At 51.6% G+C, this 20,242-nt stretch overlaps 27 non-coding genes across 27 annotated transcripts; all 27 read right to left on the reverse strand.

Moving 5' to 3' along the window:
• Nucleotides 1-224: 224 nt before the first annotated feature.
• LOC147189195 (5S ribosomal RNA) lies at nucleotides 225-343 on the reverse strand. Its single transcript, XR_015097788.1, has one exon. It is a non-coding gene; the product is annotated as a 5S ribosomal RNA (ribosomal RNA).
• A 364-nt stretch (nucleotides 344-707) lies between these two features.
• LOC147189196 (5S ribosomal RNA) lies at nucleotides 708-826 on the reverse strand. Its single transcript, XR_015097789.1, has one exon. It is a non-coding gene; the product is annotated as a 5S ribosomal RNA (ribosomal RNA).
• A 364-nt stretch (nucleotides 827-1,190) lies between these two features.
• On the reverse strand, nucleotides 1,191-1,309 carry LOC147189197 (5S ribosomal RNA). The gene has a single exon (XR_015098216.1). It is a non-coding gene; the product is annotated as a 5S ribosomal RNA (ribosomal RNA).
• A 364-nt stretch (nucleotides 1,310-1,673) lies between these two features.
• LOC147189198 (5S ribosomal RNA) lies at nucleotides 1,674-1,792 on the reverse strand. Its single transcript, XR_015097790.1, has one exon. It is a non-coding gene; the product is annotated as a 5S ribosomal RNA (ribosomal RNA).
• Nucleotides 1,793-2,155: 363 nt separating this feature from the next.
• Nucleotides 2,156-2,274, reverse strand: LOC147189199 (5S ribosomal RNA). Its single transcript, XR_015097791.1, has one exon. It is a non-coding gene; the product is annotated as a 5S ribosomal RNA (ribosomal RNA).
• A 363-nt stretch (nucleotides 2,275-2,637) lies between these two features.
• Nucleotides 2,638-2,756, reverse strand: LOC147189200 (5S ribosomal RNA). Its single transcript, XR_015097792.1, has one exon. It is a non-coding gene; the product is annotated as a 5S ribosomal RNA (ribosomal RNA).
• Nucleotides 2,757-3,120: 364 nt separating this feature from the next.
• Nucleotides 3,121-3,239, reverse strand: LOC147189201 (5S ribosomal RNA). The gene has a single exon (XR_015097794.1). It is a non-coding gene; the product is annotated as a 5S ribosomal RNA (ribosomal RNA).
• Nucleotides 3,240-3,603: 364 nt separating this feature from the next.
• On the reverse strand, nucleotides 3,604-3,722 carry LOC147189202 (5S ribosomal RNA). Its single transcript, XR_015098217.1, has one exon. It is a non-coding gene; the product is annotated as a 5S ribosomal RNA (ribosomal RNA).
• Nucleotides 3,723-4,086: 364 nt separating this feature from the next.
• On the reverse strand, nucleotides 4,087-4,205 carry LOC147189203 (5S ribosomal RNA). Its single transcript, XR_015097795.1, has one exon. It is a non-coding gene; the product is annotated as a 5S ribosomal RNA (ribosomal RNA).
• Nucleotides 4,206-4,568: 363 nt separating this feature from the next.
• Nucleotides 4,569-4,687, reverse strand: LOC147189204 (5S ribosomal RNA). The gene has a single exon (XR_015097796.1). It is a non-coding gene; the product is annotated as a 5S ribosomal RNA (ribosomal RNA).
• Nucleotides 4,688-5,050: 363 nt separating this feature from the next.
• On the reverse strand, nucleotides 5,051-5,169 carry LOC147189205 (5S ribosomal RNA). Its single transcript, XR_015097797.1, has one exon. It is a non-coding gene; the product is annotated as a 5S ribosomal RNA (ribosomal RNA).
• A 364-nt stretch (nucleotides 5,170-5,533) lies between these two features.
• On the reverse strand, nucleotides 5,534-5,652 carry LOC147189206 (5S ribosomal RNA). Its single transcript, XR_015097798.1, has one exon. It is a non-coding gene; the product is annotated as a 5S ribosomal RNA (ribosomal RNA).
• Nucleotides 5,653-6,016: 364 nt separating this feature from the next.
• On the reverse strand, nucleotides 6,017-6,135 carry LOC147189207 (5S ribosomal RNA). The gene has a single exon (XR_015098219.1). It is a non-coding gene; the product is annotated as a 5S ribosomal RNA (ribosomal RNA).
• A 364-nt stretch (nucleotides 6,136-6,499) lies between these two features.
• Nucleotides 6,500-6,618, reverse strand: LOC147189208 (5S ribosomal RNA). Its single transcript, XR_015097800.1, has one exon. It is a non-coding gene; the product is annotated as a 5S ribosomal RNA (ribosomal RNA).
• Nucleotides 6,619-6,981: 363 nt separating this feature from the next.
• On the reverse strand, nucleotides 6,982-7,100 carry LOC147189209 (5S ribosomal RNA). The gene has a single exon (XR_015097801.1). It is a non-coding gene; the product is annotated as a 5S ribosomal RNA (ribosomal RNA).
• Nucleotides 7,101-7,463: 363 nt separating this feature from the next.
• Nucleotides 7,464-7,582, reverse strand: LOC147189210 (5S ribosomal RNA). The gene has a single exon (XR_015098138.1). It is a non-coding gene; the product is annotated as a 5S ribosomal RNA (ribosomal RNA).
• A 478-nt stretch (nucleotides 7,583-8,060) lies between these two features.
• On the reverse strand, nucleotides 8,061-8,179 carry LOC147189211 (5S ribosomal RNA). Its single transcript, XR_015097802.1, has one exon. It is a non-coding gene; the product is annotated as a 5S ribosomal RNA (ribosomal RNA).
• A 362-nt stretch (nucleotides 8,180-8,541) lies between these two features.
• LOC147189212 (5S ribosomal RNA) lies at nucleotides 8,542-8,660 on the reverse strand. The gene has a single exon (XR_015098464.1). It is a non-coding gene; the product is annotated as a 5S ribosomal RNA (ribosomal RNA).
• A 363-nt stretch (nucleotides 8,661-9,023) lies between these two features.
• Nucleotides 9,024-9,142, reverse strand: LOC147189213 (5S ribosomal RNA). The gene has a single exon (XR_015097803.1). It is a non-coding gene; the product is annotated as a 5S ribosomal RNA (ribosomal RNA).
• A 364-nt stretch (nucleotides 9,143-9,506) lies between these two features.
• Nucleotides 9,507-9,625, reverse strand: LOC147189214 (5S ribosomal RNA). The gene has a single exon (XR_015098139.1). It is a non-coding gene; the product is annotated as a 5S ribosomal RNA (ribosomal RNA).
• Nucleotides 9,626-16,861: 7,236 nt separating this feature from the next.
• LOC147189215 (5S ribosomal RNA) lies at nucleotides 16,862-16,980 on the reverse strand. The gene has a single exon (XR_015097804.1). It is a non-coding gene; the product is annotated as a 5S ribosomal RNA (ribosomal RNA).
• A 364-nt stretch (nucleotides 16,981-17,344) lies between these two features.
• LOC147189216 (5S ribosomal RNA) lies at nucleotides 17,345-17,463 on the reverse strand. Its single transcript, XR_015097805.1, has one exon. It is a non-coding gene; the product is annotated as a 5S ribosomal RNA (ribosomal RNA).
• A 364-nt stretch (nucleotides 17,464-17,827) lies between these two features.
• Nucleotides 17,828-17,946, reverse strand: LOC147189217 (5S ribosomal RNA). Its single transcript, XR_015097806.1, has one exon. It is a non-coding gene; the product is annotated as a 5S ribosomal RNA (ribosomal RNA).
• Nucleotides 17,947-18,309: 363 nt separating this feature from the next.
• LOC147189218 (5S ribosomal RNA) lies at nucleotides 18,310-18,428 on the reverse strand. Its single transcript, XR_015097807.1, has one exon. It is a non-coding gene; the product is annotated as a 5S ribosomal RNA (ribosomal RNA).
• Nucleotides 18,429-18,791: 363 nt separating this feature from the next.
• Nucleotides 18,792-18,910, reverse strand: LOC147189219 (5S ribosomal RNA). The gene has a single exon (XR_015097808.1). It is a non-coding gene; the product is annotated as a 5S ribosomal RNA (ribosomal RNA).
• A 478-nt stretch (nucleotides 18,911-19,388) lies between these two features.
• On the reverse strand, nucleotides 19,389-19,507 carry LOC147189220 (5S ribosomal RNA). Its single transcript, XR_015097809.1, has one exon. It is a non-coding gene; the product is annotated as a 5S ribosomal RNA (ribosomal RNA).
• A 478-nt stretch (nucleotides 19,508-19,985) lies between these two features.
• LOC147189221 (5S ribosomal RNA) lies at nucleotides 19,986-20,104 on the reverse strand. The gene has a single exon (XR_015097811.1). It is a non-coding gene; the product is annotated as a 5S ribosomal RNA (ribosomal RNA).
• Nucleotides 20,105-20,242: the final 138 nt, after the last annotated feature.

A 20,242-nucleotide genomic window follows, 5' to 3' on the forward strand; every position in this document is an offset into this window, starting at 1 on the left:
AGCGCTCAGCCTGTCAGGCTCGCATACGGTCCGCTGCGAGCACGCAGCTCCTCGGTACTTGATGTCTGTTGCAAAAGTGTGCTTTTCCAGCGGAGGTGCAACACATCAATAAGAGATTTAAAAATGTCAGTTGAACGTTGTGGCTCTCCCAGTTAAGGCTGAGGTGAAAAAGTGGAGAAAAGGAAGCGCGAAATAACGTGAAAGAGTATTCACGTGGGTGCAAAAGCTTACAGCACCTGGTATTCCCAGGCGGTCTCCCATCCAAGTACTAACCAGGCCCGACCCTGCTTAGCTTCCGAGATCGGACGAGATCGGGCGTTCTCAGGGTAGTATGGCCGTAAGCGAGGGAAAACGTGAAAATTGTCCCCTTTATAGCAGACAGGGCACTTCCGGGTCGGGGGCGGAGTAGTGGGGTGAATTTTTTTCATTTATTCACCTCCTCGCGAGTGCACGAAGGAGGGGCCCGCTCCCGTGGTGGTTTGAGCGCTCAGCCTGTCAGGCTCGCATACGGTCCGCTGCGAGCACGCAGCTCCTCGGTACTTGATGTCTGTTGCAAAAGTGTGCTTTTCCAGCGGAGGTGAAACACATTAATAAGAGATTTAAAAATGTCAGTTGAACGTTGTGGCTCTCCCAGTTAAGGCTGAGGTGAAAAAAGTGGAGAAAAGGTAGCGCGAAATAACGTGAAAGAGTGTTCACGTGGGTGCAAAAGCTTACAGCACCTGGTATTCCCAGGCGGTCTCCCATCCAAGTACTAACCAGGCCCGACCCTGCTTAGCTTCCGAGATCGGACGAGATCGGGCGTTCTCAGGGTAGTATGGCCGTAAGCGAGAAAAGAAGTGAAAATCGTCCCCTTTATAGCTGACAGGGCACTTCCGGGTCGGGGGCGGAGTGGTGGGGTGAATTTTTTTCATTTATTCACCTCCTCCCGAGTGCACGAAGGAGGGGCCCGCTCCCGTGGTGGTTTGAGCGCTCAGCCTGTCAGGCTTGCATACGGTCCGCTGCGAGCACGCAGCTCCTCGGTACTTGATGTCTGTTGCAAAAGTGTGCTTTTCCAGCGGAGGTGCAACACATCAATAAGAGATTTAAAAATATCAGTTCAACGTTGTGGGTCCCCCAGTTAAGGCTGAGGTGAAAAAAGTGGAGAAAAGGTAGCGCGAAATAACGTGAAAGAGTGTTCACGTGGGTGCAAAAGCTTACAGCACTTGGTATTCCCAGGCGGTCTCCCATCCAAGTACTAACCAGGCCCGACCCTGCTTAGCTTCCGAGATCGGACGAGATCGGGCGTTCTCAGGGTAGTATGGCCGTAAGCGAGAAAAGAAGTGAAAATTGTCCCCTTTATAGCTGACAGGGCACTTCCGGGTCGGGGGCGCAGTAGTGGGGTGAATTTTTTTCATTTATTCACCTCCTTGCGAGTGCACGAAGGAGGGGCCCGCTCCCGTGGTGGTTTGAGCGCTCAGCCTGTCAGGCTCGCATACGGCCAGCTGCGAGCACGCAGCTCCTCGGTACTTGATGTCTGTTGCAAAAGTGTGCTTTTCCAGCGGAGGTGCAACACATCAATAAGAGATTTAAAAATATCAGTTCAACGTTGAGGGTCCCCCAGTTAAGGCTGAGGTGAAAAAAGTGGAGAAAAGGTAGCGCGAAATAACGTGAAAGAGTGTTCACGTGGGTGCAAAAGCTTACAGCACCTGGTATTCCCAGGCGGTCTCCCATCCAAGTACTAACCAGGCCCGACCCTGCTTAGCTTCCGAGATCGGACGAGATCGGGCGTTCTCAGGGTAGTATGGCCGTAAGCGAGGGAAAACGTGAAAATTGTCCCCTTTATAGCAGACAGGGCACTTCCGGGTCGGGGGCGGAGTAGTGGGGTGAATGTTTTTCATTTATTCACCTCCTCCCGAGTGCACGAAGGAGGGGCCCGCTCCCGTGGTGGTTTGAGCGCTCAGCCTGTCAGGCTCGCATACGGTCCGCTGCGAGCACGCAGCTCCTCGGTACTTGATGTCTGTTGCAAAAGTGTGCTTTTCCAGCGGAGGTGCAACACATCAATAAGAGATTTAAAAATGTCAGTTCAACGTTGTGTCTCTCCCAGTTAAGGCTGAGGTGAAAAAGTGGAGAAAAGGAAGCGCGAAATAACGTGAAAGAGTGTTCACGTGGGTGCAAAAGCTTACAGCACCTGGTATTCCCAGGCGGTCTCCCATCCAAGTACTAACCAGGCCCGACCCTGCTTAGCTTCCGAGATCGGACGAGATCGGGCGTTCTCAGGGTAGTATGGCCGTAAGCGAGAAAAGAAGTGAAAATCGTCCCCTTTATAGCTGACAGGGCACTTCCGGGTCGGGGGCGGAGTGGTGGGGTGAATTTTTTTCATTTATTCACCTCCTCCCGAGTGCACGAAGGAGGGGCCCGCTCCCGTGGTTGTTTGAGCGCTCAGCCTGTCAGGCTTGCATACGGTCCGCTGCGAGCACGCAGCTCCTCGGTACTTGATGTCTGTTGCAAAAGTGTGCTTTTCCAGCGGAGGTGCAACACATCAATAAGAGATTTAAAAATGTCAGTTGAACGTTGTGGCTCTCCCAGTTAAGGCTGAGGTGAAAAAGTGGAGAAAAGGAAGCGCGAAATAACGTGAAAGAGTATTCACGTGGGTGCAAAAGCTTACAGCACCTGGTATTCCCAGGCGGTCTCCCATCCAAGTACTAACCAGGCCCGACCCTGCTTAGCTTCCGAGATCGGACGAGATCGGGCGTTCTCAGGGTAGTATGGCCGTAAGCGAGGGAAAACGTGAAAATTGTCCCCTTTATAGCAGACAGGGCACTTCCGGGTCGGGGGCGGAGTAGTGGGGTGAATTTTTTTCATTTATTCACCTCCTCGCGAGTGCACGAAGGAGGGGCCCGCTCCCGTGGTGGTTTGAGCGCTCAGCCTGTCAGGCTCGCATACGGTCCGCTGCGAGCACGCAGCTCCTCGGTACTTGATGTCTGTTGCAAAAGTGTGCTTTTCCAGCGGAGGTGAAACACATTAATAAGAGATTTAAAAATGTCAGTTGAACGTTGTGGCTCTCCCAGTTAAGGCTGAGGTGAAAAAAGTGGAGAAAAGGTAGCGCGAAATAACGTGAAAGAGTGTTCACGTGGGTGCAAAAGCTTACAGCACCTGGTATTCCCAGGCGGTCTCCCATCCAAGTACTAACCAGGCCCGACCCTGCTTAGCTTCCGAGATCGGACGAGATCGGGCGTTCTCAGGGTAGTATGGCCGTAAGCGAGAAAAGAAGTGAAAATCGTCCCCTTTATAGCTGACAGGGCACTTCCGGGTCGGGGGCGGAGTGGTGGGGTGAATTTTTTTCATTTATTCACCTCCTCCCGAGTGCACGAAGGAGGGGCCCGCTCCCGTGGTGGTTTGAGCGCTCAGCCTGTCAGGCTTGCATACGGTCCGCTGCGAGCACGCAGCTCCTCGGTACTTGATGTCTGTTGCAAAAGTGTGCTTTTCCAGCGGAGGTGCAACACATCAATAAGAGATTTAAAAATATCAGTTCAACGTTGTGGGTCCCCCAGTTAAGGCTGAGGTGAAAAAAGTGGAGAAAAGGTAGCGCGAAATAACGTGAAAGAGTGTTCACGTGGGTGCAAAAGCTTACAGCACTTGGTATTCCCAGGCGGTCTCCCATCCAAGTACTAACCAGGCCCGACCCTGCTTAGCTTCCGAGATCGGACGAGATCGGGCGTTCTCAGGGTAGTATGGCCGTAAGCGAGAAAAGAAGTGAAAATTGTCCCCTTTATAGCTGACAGGGCACTTCCGGGTCGGGGGCGCAGTAGTGGGGTGAATTTTTTTCATTTATTCACCTCCTTGCGAGTGCACGAAGGAGGGGCCCGCTCCCGTGGTGGTTTGAGCGCTCAGCCTGTCAGGCTCGCATACGGCCAGCTGCGAGCACGCAGCTCCTCGGTACTTGATGTCTGTTGCAAAAGTGTGCTTTTCCAGCGGAGGTGCAACACATCAATAAGAGATTTAAAAATATCAGTTCAACGTTGAGGGTCCCCCAGTTAAGGCTGAGGTGAAAAAAGTGGAGAAAAGGTAGCGCGAAATAACGTGAAAGAGTGTTCACGTGGGTGCAAAAGCTTACAGCACCTGGTATTCCCAGGCGGTCTCCCATCCAAGTACTAACCAGGCCCGACCCTGCTTAGCTTCCGAGATCGGACGAGATCGGGCGTTCTCAGGGTAGTATGGCCGTAAGCGAGGGAAAACGTGAAAATTGTCCCCTTTATAGCAGACAGGGCACTTCCGGGTCGGGGGCGGAGTAGTGGGGTGAATGTTTTTCATTTATTCACCTCCTCCCGAGTGCACGAAGGAGGGGCCCGCTCCCGTGGTGGTTTGAGCGCTCAGCCTGTCAGGCTCGCATACGGTCCGCTGCGAGCACGCAGCTCCTCGGTACTTGATGTCTGTTGCAAAAGTGTGCTTTTCCAGCGGAGGTGCAACACATCAATAAGAGATTTAAAAATGTCAGTTCAACGTTGTGTCTCTCCCAGTTAAGGCTGAGGTGAAAAAGTGGAGAAAAGGAAGCGCGAAATAACGTGAAAGAGTGTTCACGTGGGTGCAAAAGCTTACAGCACCTGGTATTCCCAGGCGGTCTCCCATCCAAGTACTAACCAGGCCCGACCCTGCTTAGCTTCCGAGATCGGACGAGATCGGGCGTTCTCAGGGTAGTATGGCCGTAAGCGAGAAAAGAAGTGAAAATCGTCCCCTTTATAGCTGACAGGGCACTTCCGGGTCGGGGGCGGAGTGGTGGGGTGAATTTTTTTCATTTATTCACCTCCTCCCGAGTGCACGAAGGAGGGGCCCGCTCCCGTGGTTGTTTGAGCGCTCAGCCTGTCAGGCTTGCATACGGTCCGCTGCGAGCACGCAGCTCCTCGGTACTTGATGTCTGTTGCAAAAGTGTGCTTTTCCAGCGGAGGTGCAACACATCAATAAGAGATTTAAAAATGTCAGTTGAACGTTGTGGCTCTCCCAGTTAAGGCTGAGGTGAAAAAGTGGAGAAAAGGAAGCGCGAAATAACGTGAAAGAGTATTCACGTGGGTGCAAAAGCTTACAGCACCTGGTATTCCCAGGCGGTCTCCCATCCAAGTACTAACCAGGCCCGACCCTGCTTAGCTTCCGAGATCGGACGAGATCGGGCGTTCTCAGGGTAGTATGGCCGTAAGCGAGGGAAAACGTGAAAATTGTCCCCTTTATAGCAGACAGGGCACTTCCGGGTCGGGGGCGGAGTAGTGGGGTGAATTTTTTTCATTTATTCACCTCCTCGCGAGTGCACGAAGGAGGGGCCCGCTCCCGTGGTGGTTTGAGCGCTCAGCCTGTCAGGCTCGCATACGGTCCGCTGCGAGCACGCAGCTCCTCGGTACTTGATGTCTGTTGCAAAAGTGTGCTTTTCCAGCGGAGGTGAAACACATTAATAAGAGATTTAAAAATGTCAGTTGAACGTTGTGGCTCTCCCAGTTAAGGCTGAGGTGAAAAAAGTGGAGAAAAGGTAGCGCGAAATAACGTGAAAGAGTGTTCACGTGGGTGCAAAAGCTTACAGCACCTGGTATTCCCAGGCGGTCTCCCATCCAAGTACTAACCAGGCCCGACCCTGCTTAGCTTCCGAGATCGGACGAGATCGGGCGTTCTCAGGGTAGTATGGCCGTAAGCGAGAAAAGAAGTGAAAATCGTCCCCTTTATAGCTGACAGGGCACTTCCGGGTCGGGGGCGGAGTGGTGGGGTGAATTTTTTTCATTTATTCACCTCCTCCCGAGTGCACGAAGGAGGGGCCCGCTCCCGTGGTGGTTTGAGCGCTCAGCCTGTCAGGCTTGCATACGGTCCGCTGCGAGCACGCAGCTCCTCGGTACTTGATGTCTGTTGCAAAAGTGTGCTTTTCCAGCGGAGGTGCAACACATCAATAAGAGATTTAAAAATATCAGTTCAACGTTGTGGGTCCCCCAGTTAAGGCTGAGGTGAAAAAAGTGGAGAAAAGGTAGCGCGAAATAACGTGAAAGAGTGTTCACGTGGGTGCAAAAGCTTACAGCACTTGGTATTCCCAGGCGGTCTCCCATCCAAGTACTAACCAGGCCCGACCCTGCTTAGCTTCCGAGATCGGACGAGATCGGGCGTTCTCAGGGTAGTATGGCCGTAAGCGAGAAAAGAAGTGAAAATTGTCCCCTTTATAGCTGACAGGGCACTTCCGGGTCGGGGGCGCAGTAGTGGGGTGAATTTTTTTCATTTATTCACCTCCTTGCGAGTGCACGAAGGAGGGGCCCGCTCCCGTGGTGGTTTGAGCGCTCAGCCTGTCAGGCTCGCATACGGCCAGCTGCGAGCACGCAGCTCCTCGGTACTTGATGTCTGTTGCAAAAGTGTGCTTTTCCAGCGGAGGTGCAACACATCAATAAGAGATTTAAAAATATCAGTTCAACGTTGAGGGTCCCCCAGTTAAGGCTGAGGTGAAAAAAGTGGAGAAAAGGTAGCGCGAAATAACGTGAAAGAGTGTTCACGTGGGTGCAAAAGCTTACAGCACCTGGTATTCCCAGGCGGTCTCCCATCCAAGTACTAACCAGGCCCGACCCTGCTTAGCTTCCGAGATCGGACGAGATCGGGCGTTCTCAGGGTAGTATGGCCGTAAGCGAGGGAAAACGTGAAAATTGTCCCCTTTATAGCAGACAGGGCACTTCCGGGTCGGGGGCGGAGTAGTGGGGTGAATGTTTTTCATTTATTCACCTCCTCCCGAGTGCACGAAGGAGGGGCCCGCTCCCGTGGTGGTTTGAGCGCTCAGCCTGTCAGGCTCGCATACGGTCCGCTGCGAGCACGCAGCTCCTCGGTACTTGATGTCTGTTGCAAAAGTGTGCTTTTCCAGCGGAGGTGCAACACATCAATAAGAGATTTAAAAATGTCAGTTCAACGTTGTGTCTCTCCCAGTTAAGGCTGAGGTGAAAAAGTGGAGAAAAGGAAGCGCGAAATAACGTGAAAGAGTGTTCACGTGGGTGCAAAAGCTTACAGCACCTGGTATTCCCAGGCGGTCTCCCATCCAAGTACTAACCAGGCCCGACCCTGCTTAGCTTCCGAGATCGGACGAGATCGGGCGTTCTCAGGGTAGTATGGCCGTAAGCGAGAAAAGAAGTGAAAATCGTCCCCTTTATAGCTGACAGGGCACTTCCGGGTCGGGGGCGGAGTGGTGGGGTGAATTTTTTTCATTTATTCACCTCCTCCCGAGTGCACGAAGGAGGGGCCCGCTCCCGTGGTTGTTTGAGCGCTCAGCCTGTCAGGCTTGCATACGGTCCGCTGCGAGCACGCAGCTCCTCGGTACTTGATGTCTGTTGCAAAAGTGTGCTTTTCCAGCGGAGGTGCAACACATCAATAAGAAATTTAAAAATATCAGTTCAACGTTGTGTCTCTCCCAGTTAAGGCTGAGGTGAAAAAGTGGAGAAAAGGAAGCGCGAAATAACGTGAAAGAGTGTTCACGTGGGTGCAAAAGCTTACAGCACCTGGTATTCCCAGGCGGTCTCCCATCCAAGTACTAACCAGGCCCGACGCTGCTTAGCTTCCGAGATCGGACGAGATCGGGCGTTCTCAGGGTAGTATGGCCGTAAGCGAGAAAAGAAGTGAAAATTGTCCCTTTTATAGCTGACAGGGCACTTCCGGGTCGGGGGCGGAGTAGTGGGGTGATTTTTTTTCATTTTTCACCTCCTCGCGAGTGCACGAAGGAGGGGCCCGCTCCCGTGGTGGTTTGAGCGCTCAGCCTGTCAGGCTCGCATACGGTCCGCTGCGAGCACGCAGCTCCTCGGTACTTGATGTCTTTTGCAAAATTTTGCTTTTCCAGTGGAGGTGAAAAAGCATCCAGCAGGCGGAAATCCAAAGCTGCTTCTTGTCCAAGTGCTATCATGACCGAGCAGCGTGCAGACGGCTCCCTCTGTTGGACATTATTTTATTCCAAAGAGACGTTGATCTGTCAAATCAACTTGAAGGAAACGATTTCAAAACACAGGATAGGTGAAAGTTGAATGACAAATGAAAGCCAAAATTTTAGGCAAGAGCAGTGATTTGTGTTGTGAATTGGAGGTGGGTGCAAAAGCTTACAGCACCTGGTATTCCCAGGCGGTCTCCCATCCAAGTACTAACCAGGCCCGACCCTGCTTAGCTTCCGAGATCGGACGAGATCGGGCGTTCTCAGGGTAGTATGGCCGTAAGCGAGAAAAGAAGTGAAAATTGTCCCCTTTATAGCTGACAGGCACTTCCGGGTTGGGGGTGGAGTGGTGGGGTGAATTTTTTTCATTTATTCACCTCCTCCCGAGTGCACGAAGGAGGGGCCCGCTCCCGTGGTGGTTTGAGCGCTCAGCCTGTCAGGCTCGCATACGGTCCGCTGCGAGCACGCAGCTCCTCGGTACTTGATGTCTGTTGCAAAAGTGTGCTTTTCCAGCGGAGGTGCACCACATCAATAAGAGATTTAAAAATGTCAGTTCAACGTTGTGGCTCTCCCAGTTAAGGCTGAGGTGAAAAAGTGGAGAAAAGGAACCGCGAAATAATGTGAAAGAGTGTTCACGTGGGTGCAAAAGCTTACAGCACCTGGTATTCCCAGGCGGTCTCCCATCCAAGTACTAACCAGGCCCGACCCTGCTTAGCTTCCGAAATCGGACGAGATCGGGCGTTCTCGGGGTAGTATGGTCGTAAGCGAGAAAAGAAGTGAAAATTGTCCCCTTTATAGCCGACAGGCACTTCCGGGTCGGGGGTGGACTGGTGGGGTGAATTTTTTTCATTTATTCACCTCCTCCCGAGTGCACGAAGGAGGGGCCCGCTCCCGTGGTGGTTTGAGCGCTCAGCCTGTCAGGCTCGCATACGGTCCGCTGCGAGCACGCAGCTCCTCGGTACTTGATGTCTGTTGCGAAAGTGTGCTTTTCCAGCCGAGGTGCAACACATCAATAAGAGATTTAAAAATATCAGTTCAACGTTGAGGGTCCCCCAGTTAAGGCTGAGGTGAAAAAAGTGGAGAAAAGGTAGCGCGAAATAACGTGAAAGAGTGTTCACGTGGGTGCAAAAGCTTACAGCACCTGGTATTCCCAGGCGGTCTCCCATCCAAGTACTAACCAGGCCCGACCCTGCTTAGCTTCCGAGATCGGACGAGATCGGGCGTTCTCAGGGTAGTATGGCCGTAAGCGAGGGAAAACGTGAAAATTGTCCCCTTTATAGCAGACAGGGCACTTCCGGGTCGGGGGCGGAGTAGTGGGGTGAATTTTTTTCATTTATTCACCTCCTCGCGAGTGCACGAAGGAGGGGCCCGCTCCCGTGGTGGTTTGAGCGCTCAGCCTGTCAGGCTCGCATACGGTCCGCTGCGAGCACGCAGCTCCTCGGTACTTGATGTCTGTTGCAAAAGTGTGCTTTTCCAGCGGAGGTGAAACACATTAATAAGAGATTTAAAAATGTCAGTTGAACGTTGTGGCTCTCCCAGTTAAGGCTGAGGTGAAAAAAGTGGAGAAAAGGTAGCGCGAAATAACGTGAAAGAGTGTTCACGTGGGTGCAAAAGCTTACAGCACCTGGTATTCCCAGGCGGTCTCCCATCCAAGTACTAACCAGGCCCGACGCTGCTTAGCTTCCGAGATCGGACGAGATCGGGCGTTCTCAGGGTAGTATGGCCGTAAGCGAGAAAAGAAGTGAAAATTGTCCCCTTTATAGCTGACAGGCACTTCCGGGTCGGGGGTGGACTGGTGGGGTGAATTTTTTTCATTTATTCACCTCCTCGCGAGTGCACGAAGGAGGGGCCCGCTCCCGTGGTGGTTTGAGCGCTCAGCCTGTCAGGCTCGCATACGGCCAGCTGCGAGCACGCAGCTCCTCGGTACTTGATGTCTGTTGCAAAAGTGTGCTTTTCCAGCGGAGGTGCAACACATCAATAAGAGATTTAAAAATATCAGTTCAACGTTGAGGGTCCCCCAGTTAAGGCTGAGGTGAAAAAAGTGGAGAAAAGGTAGCGCGAAATAACGTGAAAGAGTGTTCACGTGGGTGCAAAAGCTTACAGCACCTGGTATTCCCAGGCGGTCTCCCATCCAAGTGTAAGTTGAGGGGTTCGTAGGTTTTAGATGGATTGCTCTACGTTTAGAATGGGCAAAAAGGAGAGGACGACTTCGTTTGAACACAGCTCTTTCTTTTTTTTTTTATTTATTATTTTTAACGGCTGCCTCCTCACTCCCCAACGAACACTCCCCCTTCCGGTAACGACCCACCTTCCTGCTTTTCTTCCCCAATCACATGTAAGCAACATAAGAATATTTCAGGACGTATTAAACAGAGTATAATTAAGGTAACTAACATAAAAGAATATAATGCTTAAATATAAAATGATAATAATTAACAATTTAACAAAAGCTTACATTCTTCCCCCTCTCACCAGAGAAATGCCCTCATTTCTACTTTGATCACTTAATGTAGAATTCAGGTTACAACAAACTAACATTGCACAGGGGGGGGGGGGTAAAACAAAAAGGCATCAGAAACATACAATCACATCAGAACAAAGTCTTTGAAACGCGAAGGAAGTTTAACTTGGCGGTGGCCTGGGCGTGTAGAGGAACCGGTGTTTGAACCCAGTGCTGCAGGCAGAACGGTAGGCCTCTGGTCCACAGATGAGGGAACAGGCAAGTCTGTATCAGTCGGCTGAGGCCTTTCCAATGGGGCCAGACAAGGTGATAAAGGGCCAGGCAGGCATCTCCTCAGGGTCACTGAAGATCTGGAGGGCTGGAAAGGTAGAGCACCTGATAACGCTGATAGGGCCAGGGGTGGATGAGGTGTGTGACCCACAGGTGCTGATGAAGCATCCAAAGGCACGGTCTTTACATCAGGGTAATAAGGACGCAATCGGTTGTAGTGGACTGTTTGGACTTTATCAGGTGGATCCAACAGATACTTGATCTTGTAGGTCACGCCAGATTCCTCTTCAGTCGATCCAAGACACTTCAGAACCACAAAAGGTCCCTTCCAGTGTGGAGACAGCTTTTGATGTGAAGCTGTAGGGTCACTCAACCACACATAATCCCCTGGGGTGTAAGGAGTGTGATGGACAAGTTGGTCATAGTGATGTTTCTGTCGCACGTGAGCTTGATCCCTGTTCACAGTAGCAGACCTGAAGGCAGATTGCAGCTTTCGGGTCAGTTGTACTGCATAGTCAGCTGAAGTGCCGGGGGTGGAGTTTGGAAACGGCACATCAGCGGGGAACAGGGCATTAACAGGCATCCGCGCCTCTCGACCATGGGTCAGGAAAAAGGGGGTGTATCCCGTAGAGGAGTGAGGGCTGGTGTTATAGGCCAAGGCCACCTGATTGAGGCAGTCGTCCCACTCTCCAGACTGCTGGTGAAGAGTCTTAGCTAATTGGTCGATGAGTGTCCGGTTAAATCGTTCCACCATACCGTCACATTGTGGATGATATGGGCTGGTCCTTGTCTTCTTCACTCCTAGTAGACCACAAAGATGTTTGACTAGGTCCGACTCGAACTGCCGTCCTTGGTCCGTGTGAAGACTCTCCGGGATTCCATGCTCTCTGATGAAGTTCTCAAAAATGCATTTGGCCACAGTTGTTGACCTTTGATCTGGAATGGCGTAGAGGTTGACATATTTAGAAAAGTAATCTTGAACCACCAGCACATACCGGTTGCCACGGCTGGTGACTGGCAATTCCAAGATGTCAGCTGCCACTTTCTGGAATGGTGAGGTTGCAGTCACTGTCTTCATGGGTGCTCTCTGATGTGGGACAGGATTGCGTCGAGCATCACACGGCACACACTTCTTGCACAACTGACAAATATCCCGGGACATGAATGGCCAGTAACACAATACCTGCGCACGTTGCAGAACCTTCTCCGCTGACAAATGGCCTGCCACCTGATTACCATGGAGCAGCTTGAAGACGTCTTCCTGCAACTCTTGAGGTATGATAACCTGATAGACTGCTGACTTGGATGTTCGGTTATGAACTTTCCTACAGAGCAGCTTATTGTGAAAGGTGAGCCTTCTGTATTCACGCCAGAGTGACTTCTCTGCAGCGGGTCTGTTTTTCATCCTCCAGAGTGGGGGTTTGTAGCCTTTGGTCTTCCATCTGATGACCTCCGCCAGGATCGGGTCCTGCTGTTGCTTCTCCTGCAGCTCCAATCCACTGGTGGAAAGCTGGAAAGTCGATGAGGGGCATCCTTCGGACTGGTTTGGAACCGGCTGATGGGGTATTGGTTCTGGTTCCAGTTGAAGATCGGCGGTGCACACATAGCTGGGTTTTGTGACGACATGAAAAGGCAGCGGGACGACAGAAGGGTTTTCAGTGGTGGCAGGTGGACTTGTTACCTCTGGGCGCCTCGACAATGAGTCTGCATTCTGATGCCGATATCCTTCTCTGTGGATCACAGTCCACTCAAATGGATCTAATTCCAGGGCCCAACGTGCACGCCGACCAGTCCTGTCGCTGTCGATGGGGATTCTTCTCAGGCCCAAGAGGGGTTTGTGATCTGTAATGATGACAAAAGGTTGCTTGTAGAGATAATGCCGAAAATGTCTGACAGACCAGACGATCGCCCACAGCTCTCTGTCATATGTCGACCATTTCCTCTCTGCTTTGGTGAGGACATGGCTGGCATAGGCAACGACCACTTCCCTCTCATCACGCTTCTGAGCTAACACTGCCCCAATGGCAGAGCAGGAGGCATCTGTGTATAGTTGAAACGGCTGGGCGAAGTTTGGGAAGGCCATTACAGGAGGACGTGATAGAGCTTGTTTCAAATAAGCGAATGCTTCTTCACAAGCTGGTGTCCACCGGAATGGTGTATTCTTCTCTGTCAGTCCATGCAAGGGTACTGCATGATGTGCAAAATTCTTAATGAACTTTCTGTAATAGGAACAAAGTCCGAGAAAGGCTCTCACTTCAGTTGGAGTGTGAGGAGTGGGCCAATCTTTCACACTTTGTACGTTCTTGGGGTCCGGCTTTACACCGTCCTTTGAGACGATGTGCCCAAGGAAGAGTACATTGTCCTTGGCAAGGTAGCATTTGGCAGGGTTTAACTTCAAGCCGCTACACTGGAATCTGCAGAAGACCTCTTCCAAGTGCTGGAGATGTTCTTCAAAGGATTGGCTAAAGATCAAGACATCATCCAAATAGACGAGGCATGTCTGCCATGGGAGGCCACGGAGAACCATCTCCATCAGCCTTTGAAACGTCGCTGGGGCGTTGGTCAATCCCATTGGCATCACTTTAAAGTGATAGAGTCCACTCCCTGTCGTGAAAGCGGTCTTCTCGCGATCCTCCTCTTTCATTTCCACCTGCCAGTATCCGTGCTGGAGGTCCATGGTGGAAAACCAAGCGGAACCTGACAGCGCATCCAAGGCATCGTCCACTCTTGGCAGAGGATGTGAATCTTTGATGGTTACAGCGTTAAGTTTTCTATAATCTAAACAGAAACGCCAAGATCCATTCTTCTTGCGGACCAGAACGACAGGCGCGGCCCAAGGACTGTAGCTCTCTTCGATGACGTCTGCTTTCAGAAGCTTGTCGACTTGGCGCTGGATTTCCTGTCGCTGGTCTGGTGTCACCCGGTACGCTCTCTGCTTGATTGGTGATGCATCACCTGTGCGAATGCGATGCTTGATGATACCTGTTCTACCTTGGTCGTCTTGGTGTTTGCTGAACACGACGGAGTACTTAGACAGTAAGGCTTTCAGTGACTGAGCTTGGGTTGGGGTCAGACAGGTTTCATCTATCTCAACAGGAGGAGCAGTCTTATCAGAAACATGCGAAGCAGCACCGCGTGACTCTTCTACAGCTACAGTGTCAATAGATGAGATGGAATGAAACTCACCAAGGTGTTGACCGACATGCAGCTCGATGTGTTCTTCGGTCGTGTTTAGAACACGAACAACAGTCATTCCATTCTGTACTTCGCTGAGAGTATGGGCCACGACAACTTCAGATGAAGGGTTGGGCATTAGGACTCCAACATAGTCGGTTGGTACTGGAGATGCGGCCGTCGCACCCGCGACACATGCGGTGATGATGGTTTCACTCCGGGCAGGAATGCAGGCAGGTGACATCACGGAGACGTTGCAGCAGGCAGCTACTTCGTGGTTCTTAGGGAGTAGAGGGAGATTCATGTCCCAGAGTATCAGCTGGCCTTTGCTGACATCTAGCAGGGCATGGTGCTGATTCAGGAAGTCCCATCCTAAGATCACAGAATGATGAGCTCCTCTGATGACCTGGAAGTCGTGCTGCAACAGTTCTCTTCCTAAGCGGATGCCTAATGATAAAATCCCCAGTGTGTCCAAGCATTGACCATTGACAGAGCGAGCCAAAGTGAAGGATGTCTTCATTGGGCGCTTCTTCAGTGCTGGATGTGATACTCTGAAATCCTCACTGATGATAGAAATGGTGGACCCAGTGTCGAGGAGAGCAGATACTTCAATGCCTTCCACAATGGAAAGGATGTTGGGGGACACAGTTTCCGAGTGAATATACTTGTTATTGTCTTGATTGTCAGGTTCCAGGTTGTCGGCAGGGGGCGCTATTTCACAAGCTGAGGTCTGCCCCTCAACATCAGCTAGTGGGCGTTTCCCTGTTGCGTCGATCGGGAAGTGCCGGATGGCACTCGCCTCTCAGGAGACTGGAAGTGAACACTGCGTCTGGCTGGTAGGTCCCCATCCCTCTCCCTCCGAGACGGCGAGCTGTAGTGTTTCCTGTATGGCCGATCGGACTTGGACTGGTAGTCACCGCAGTCACCTTGCGATGTACTATCTGCAGAACGATAGCGCTGGGCATCCCCCTGAGAGTCCCAGCTGCGTCTGCTTGGGGAATGCCGTCGCTGGCGTTCATGCACAGAGGAGTCCCAGTCAGGTCTGCGTGGAGAATGGCGGCGATGCTGGACATCATCAGGGATCCAGTCATGTCTGCTGCGCCGGAACTCAGGAGAGTCTGGACGGTGCCTGCGATAGAACTCTGGACTTCGACCGTAGCATCTGTCAGGTGAGTAGCAGTTTCTGGACTGGTGTGGACCACAATGGTCGGATGGAGAACGGCGGCGTGCACCACCGAGGGGATCACCAGATGCAGAAGATCGATTGGCCCAGTGGTCAAAGCGCTGGCTGCGGTAGGTGTCCTTCTCCTGTAGCTGGTGGACGTCACTCTGTAGGCCACTCACTTTAACTGTCAGTTGTTCCATTGCTTCTAGAAGCTCAACAGAAGCAGTATCAGAACATGTCACTGACACCTGGTCCATAGTCTGCATAGGTGGGTATGAAGCATGAAGGTTCAGTGCCGCACGTGCTCTTTCACAGCGCCCAGCAACAACGAGGGCCTCGTCAAGGTCACCTGCTCCCATCTCGTGGATCTTTGCTTGCAGGGCAGGATCCAAACCAGCCACGAAGCGGCGAAACTTCTCCCCTTCCTGTGCTACGCGGCCGTAGTCAGGGAAGGCTTCCATAACGAGGCGGGTGACGTCAGCACTGTACACTTCTAAGCTCTCACCAGGCTTGCGGGGGCGGGCATTTATATGGGTTTGGAAAAATGGCAGGGACAGGTTAGGACCAAAAACATCCTGGAGCCTCTTCTTGACAGCCCCGTAGTCCTCCTTGACTGCGGGGGAAAGGCTATCCCAGTACAGAAATGCAGCCTCAGCTAATTTTGTCGGTAAAACTGAAGCCAGTACAGATGACATTTCAGTGGTTGGTCGGTCATACATGGCTTGCATCGACACCTCAAAACGCCGAGACCAGCTAGTAAAAGACACGGTCCCATCTCCCTTAAAAGCTGGTGGTAAATCAATGTTGAGGCGGCCTAGCTGAGTAATATTCGCAGCAGCCATAGAAGCAGCAGTGGAATGAGCCACTTCAGGGGGTTGACTAACGGAAGTCTCAGTATTGGACATAGCGAGCTCAAAAACTGTGAATAATGATGGAAACAATGGCCAAGAAGAAGGTAGGAAAAATTCAAACTGCAGGAAGCCTCAAAATCTCATCCAAATTAGCGATTAGCAGCAGCCATTCGGTAGAGCGCAAAATCCATGTGGCTAGCAATATGACAATTAGCATGAAAAAATCGTAGCATAAAAAGAGTCAAAAAGCCACACAAAACATACCAACACCGCTGCCACCAATGTAAGTTGAGGGGTTCGTAGGTTTTAGATGGATTGCTCTACGTTTAGAATGGGCAAAAAGGAGAGGACGACTTCGTTTGAACACAGCTCTTTCTTTTTTTTTTTATTTATTATTTTTAACGGCTGCCTCCTCACTCCCCAACGAACACTCCCCCTTCCGGTAACGACCCACCTTCCTGCTTTTCTTCCCCAATCACATGTAAGCAACATAAGAATATTTCAGGACGTATTAAACAGAGTATAATTAAGGTAACTAACATAAAAGAATATAATGCTTAAATATAAAATGATAATAATTAACAATTTAACAAAAGCTTACACAAGTATTAACCAGGCCCGACCCTGCTTAGCTTCCGAGATCGGACGAGATCGGGCGTTCTCAGGGTAGTATGGCCGTAAGCGAGGGAAAACGTGAAAATTGTCCCCTTTATAGCAGACAGGGCACTTCCGGGTCGGGGGCGGAGTAGTGGGGTGAATTTTTTTCATTTATTCACCTCCTCGCGGGTGCACGAAGGAGGGGCCCGCTCCCGTGGTGGTTTGAGCGCTCAGCCTGTCAGGCTCGCATACGGTCCGCTGCGAGCACGCAGCTCCTCGGTACTTGATGTCTGTTGCAAAAGTGTGCTTTTCCAGCGGAGGTGCAACACATCAATAAGAGATTTAAAAATGTCAGTTGAACGTTGTGGCTCTCCCAGTTAAGGCTGAGGTGAAAAAGTGGAGAAAAGGAAGCGCGAAATAACGTGAAAGAGTATTCACGTGGGTGCAAAAGCTTACAGCACCTGGTATTCCCAGGCGGTCTCCCATCCAAGTACTAACCAGGCCCGACCCTGCTTAGCTTCCGAGATCGGACGAGATCGGGCGTTCTCAGGGTAGTATGGCCGTAAGCGAGAAAAGAAGTGAAAATCGTCCCCTTTATAGCTGACAGGGCACTTCCGGGTCGGGGGCGGAGTGGTGGGGTGAATTTTTTTCATTTATTCACCTCCTCCCGAGTGCACGAAGGAGGGGCCCGCTCCCGTGGTGGTTTGAGCGCTCAGCCTGTCAGGCTTGCATACGGTCCGCTGCGAGCACGCAGCTCCTCGGTACTTGATGTCTGTTGCAAAAGTGTGCTTTTCCAGCGGAGGTGCAACACATCAATAAGAGATTTAAAAATATCAGTTCAACGTTGTGGGTCCCCCAGTTAAGGCTGAGGTGAAAAAAGTGGAGAAAAGGTAGCGCGAAATAACGTGAAAGAGTGTTCACGTGGGTGCAAAAGCTTACAGCACCTGGTATTCCCAGGCGGTCTCCCATCCAAGTACTAACCAGGCCCGACCCTGCTTAGCTTCCGAGATCGGACGAGATCGGGCGTTCTCAGGGTAGTATGGCCGTAAGCGAGAAAAGAAGTGAAAATTGTCCCCTTTATAGCTGACAGGGCACTTCCGGGTCGGGGGCGCAGTAGTGGGGTGAATTTTTTTCCTTTATTCACCTCCTTGCGAGTGCACGAAGGAGGGGCCCGCTCCCGTGTTGGTTTGAGCGCTCAGCCTGTCAGGCTCGCATACGGCCAGCTGCGAGCACGCAGCTCCTCGGTACTTGATGTCTGTTGCAAAAGTGTGCTTTTCCAGCGGAGGTGCAACACATCAATAAGAGATTTAAAAATATCAGTTCAACGTTGAGGGTCCCCCAGTTAAGGCTGAGGTGAAAAAAGTGGAGAAAAGGTAGCGCGAAATAACGTGAAAGAGTGTTCACGTGGGTGCAAAAGCTTACAGCACCTGGTATTCCCAGGCGGTCTCCCATCCAAGTACTAACCAGGCCCGACCCTGCTTAGCTTCCGAGATCGGACGAGATCGGGCGTTCTCAGGGTAGTATGGCCGTAAGCGAAGGAAAACGTGAAAATTGTCCCCTTTATAGCAGACAGGGCACTTCCGGGTCGGGGGCGGAGTAGTGGGGTGAATTTTTTTCATTTATTCACCTCCTCCCGAGTGCACGAAGGAGGGGCCCGCTCCCGTGGTGGTTTGAGCGCTCAGCCTGTCAGGCTCGCATACGGTCCGCTGCGAGCACGCAGCTCCTCGGTACTTGATGTCTGTTGCAAAAGTGTGCTTTTCCAGCGGAGGTGCAACACATCAATAAGAGATTTAAAAATGTCAGTTCAACGTTGTGTCTCTCCCAGTTAAGGCTGAGGTGAAAAAGTGGAGAAAAGGAAGCGCGAAATAACGTGAAAGAGTGTTCACGTGGGTGCAAAAGCTTACAGCACCTGGTATTCCCAGGCGGTCTCCCATCCAAGTACTAACCAGGCCCGACCCTGCTTAGCTTCCGAGATCGGACGAGATCGGGCGTTCTCAGGGTAGTATGGCCGTAAGCGAGAAAAGAAGTGAAAATCGTCCCCTTTATAGCTGACAGGGCACTTCCGGGTCGGGGGCGGAGTGGTGGGGTGAATTTTTTTCATTTATTCACCTCCTCCCGAGTGCACGAAGGAGGGGCCCGCTCCCGTGGTTGTTTGAGCGCTCAGCCTGTCAGGCTTGCATACGGTCCGCTGCGAGCACGCAGCTCCTCGGTACTTGATGTCTGTTGCAAAAGTGTGCTTTTCCAGCGGAGGTGCAACACATCAATAAGAAATTTAAAAATATCAGTTCAACGTTGTGTCTCTCCCAGTTAAGGCTGAGGTGAAAAAGTGGAGAAAAGGAAGCGCGAAATAACGTGAAAGAGTGTTCACGTGGGTGCAAAAGCTTACAGCACCTGGTATTCCCAGGCGGTCTCCCATCCAAGTACTAACCAGGCCCGACCCTGCTTAGCTTCCGAGATCGGACGAGATCGGGCGTTCTCAGGGTAGTATGGCCGTAAGCGAGAAAAGAAGTGAAAATTGTCCCTTTTATAGCTGACAGGGCACTTCCGGGTCGGGGGCGGAGTAGTGGGGTGATTTTTTTTCATTTTTCACCTCCTCGCGAGTGCACGAAGGAGGGGCCCGCTCCCGTGGTGGTTTGAGCGCTCAGCCTGTCAGGCTCGCATACGGTCCGCTGCGAGCACGCAGCTCCTCGGTACTTGATGTCTTTTGCAAAATTTTGCTTTTCCAGTGGAGGTGCAAAAGCATCCAGCAGGCGGAAATCCCAAGCTGCTTCTTGTCCAAGTGCTATCATGACCGAGCAGCGTGCAGACGGCTCCCTCTGTTGGACATTATTTTATTCCAAAGAGACGTTGATCTGTCAAATCAACTTGAAGGAAACGATTTCAAAACACAGGATAGGTGAAAGTTGAATGACAAATGAAAGCCAAAATTTTAGGCAAGAGCAGTGATTTGTGTTGTGAATTGGAGGTGGGTGCAAAAGCTTACAGCACCTGGTATTCCCAGGCGGTCTCCCATCCAAGTACTAACCAGGCCCGACCCTGCTTAGCTTCCGAGATCGGACGAGATCGGGCGTTCTCAGGGTAGTATGGCCGTAAGCGAGAAAAGAAGTGAAAATTGTCCCCTTTATAGCTGACAGGCACTTCCGGGTTGGGGGTGGAGTGGTGGGGTGAATTTTTTTCATTTATTCACCTCCTCCCGAGTGCACGAAGGAGGGGCCCGCTCCCGTGGTGGTTTGAGCGCTCAGCCTGTCAGGCTCGCATACGGTCCGCTGCGAGCACGCAGCTCCTCGGTACTTGATGTCTTTTGCAAAATTTTGCTTTTCCAGTGGAGGTGCAAAAGCATCCAGCAGGCGGAAATCCCAAGCTGCTTCTTGTCCAAGTGCTATCATGACCGAGCAGCGTGCAGACGGCTCCCTCTGTTGGACATTATTTTATTCCAAAGAGACGTTGATCTGTCAAATCAACTTGAAGGAAACGATTTCAAAACACAGGATAGGTGAAAGTTGAATGACAAATGAAAGCCAAAATTTTAGGCAAGAGCAGTGATTTGTGTTGTGAATTGGAGGTGGGTGCAAAAGCTTACAGCACCTGGTATTCCCAGGCGGTCTCCCATCCAAGTACTAACCAGGCCCGACCCTGCTTAGCTTCCGAGATCGGACGAGATCGGGCGTTCTCAGGGTAGTATGGCCGTAAGCGAGAAAAGAAGTGAAAATCGTCCCCTTTATAGCTGACAGGGCACTTCCGGGTCGGGGGCGGAGTGGTGGGGTGAATTTTTTTCATTTATTCACCTCCTCCCGAGTGCACGAAGGAGGGGCCCGCTCCCGTGGTTGTTT

Source organism: Hippocampus guttulatus, chromosome 20 (assembly GCF_054856545.1).
Source record: "Hippocampus guttulatus isolate MCC_2025c chromosome 20, RoL_Hgut_1.0, whole genome shotgun sequence".
NCBI classification, from domain to species: Eukaryota; Metazoa; Chordata; class Actinopteri; order Syngnathiformes; family Syngnathidae; genus Hippocampus; species Hippocampus guttulatus.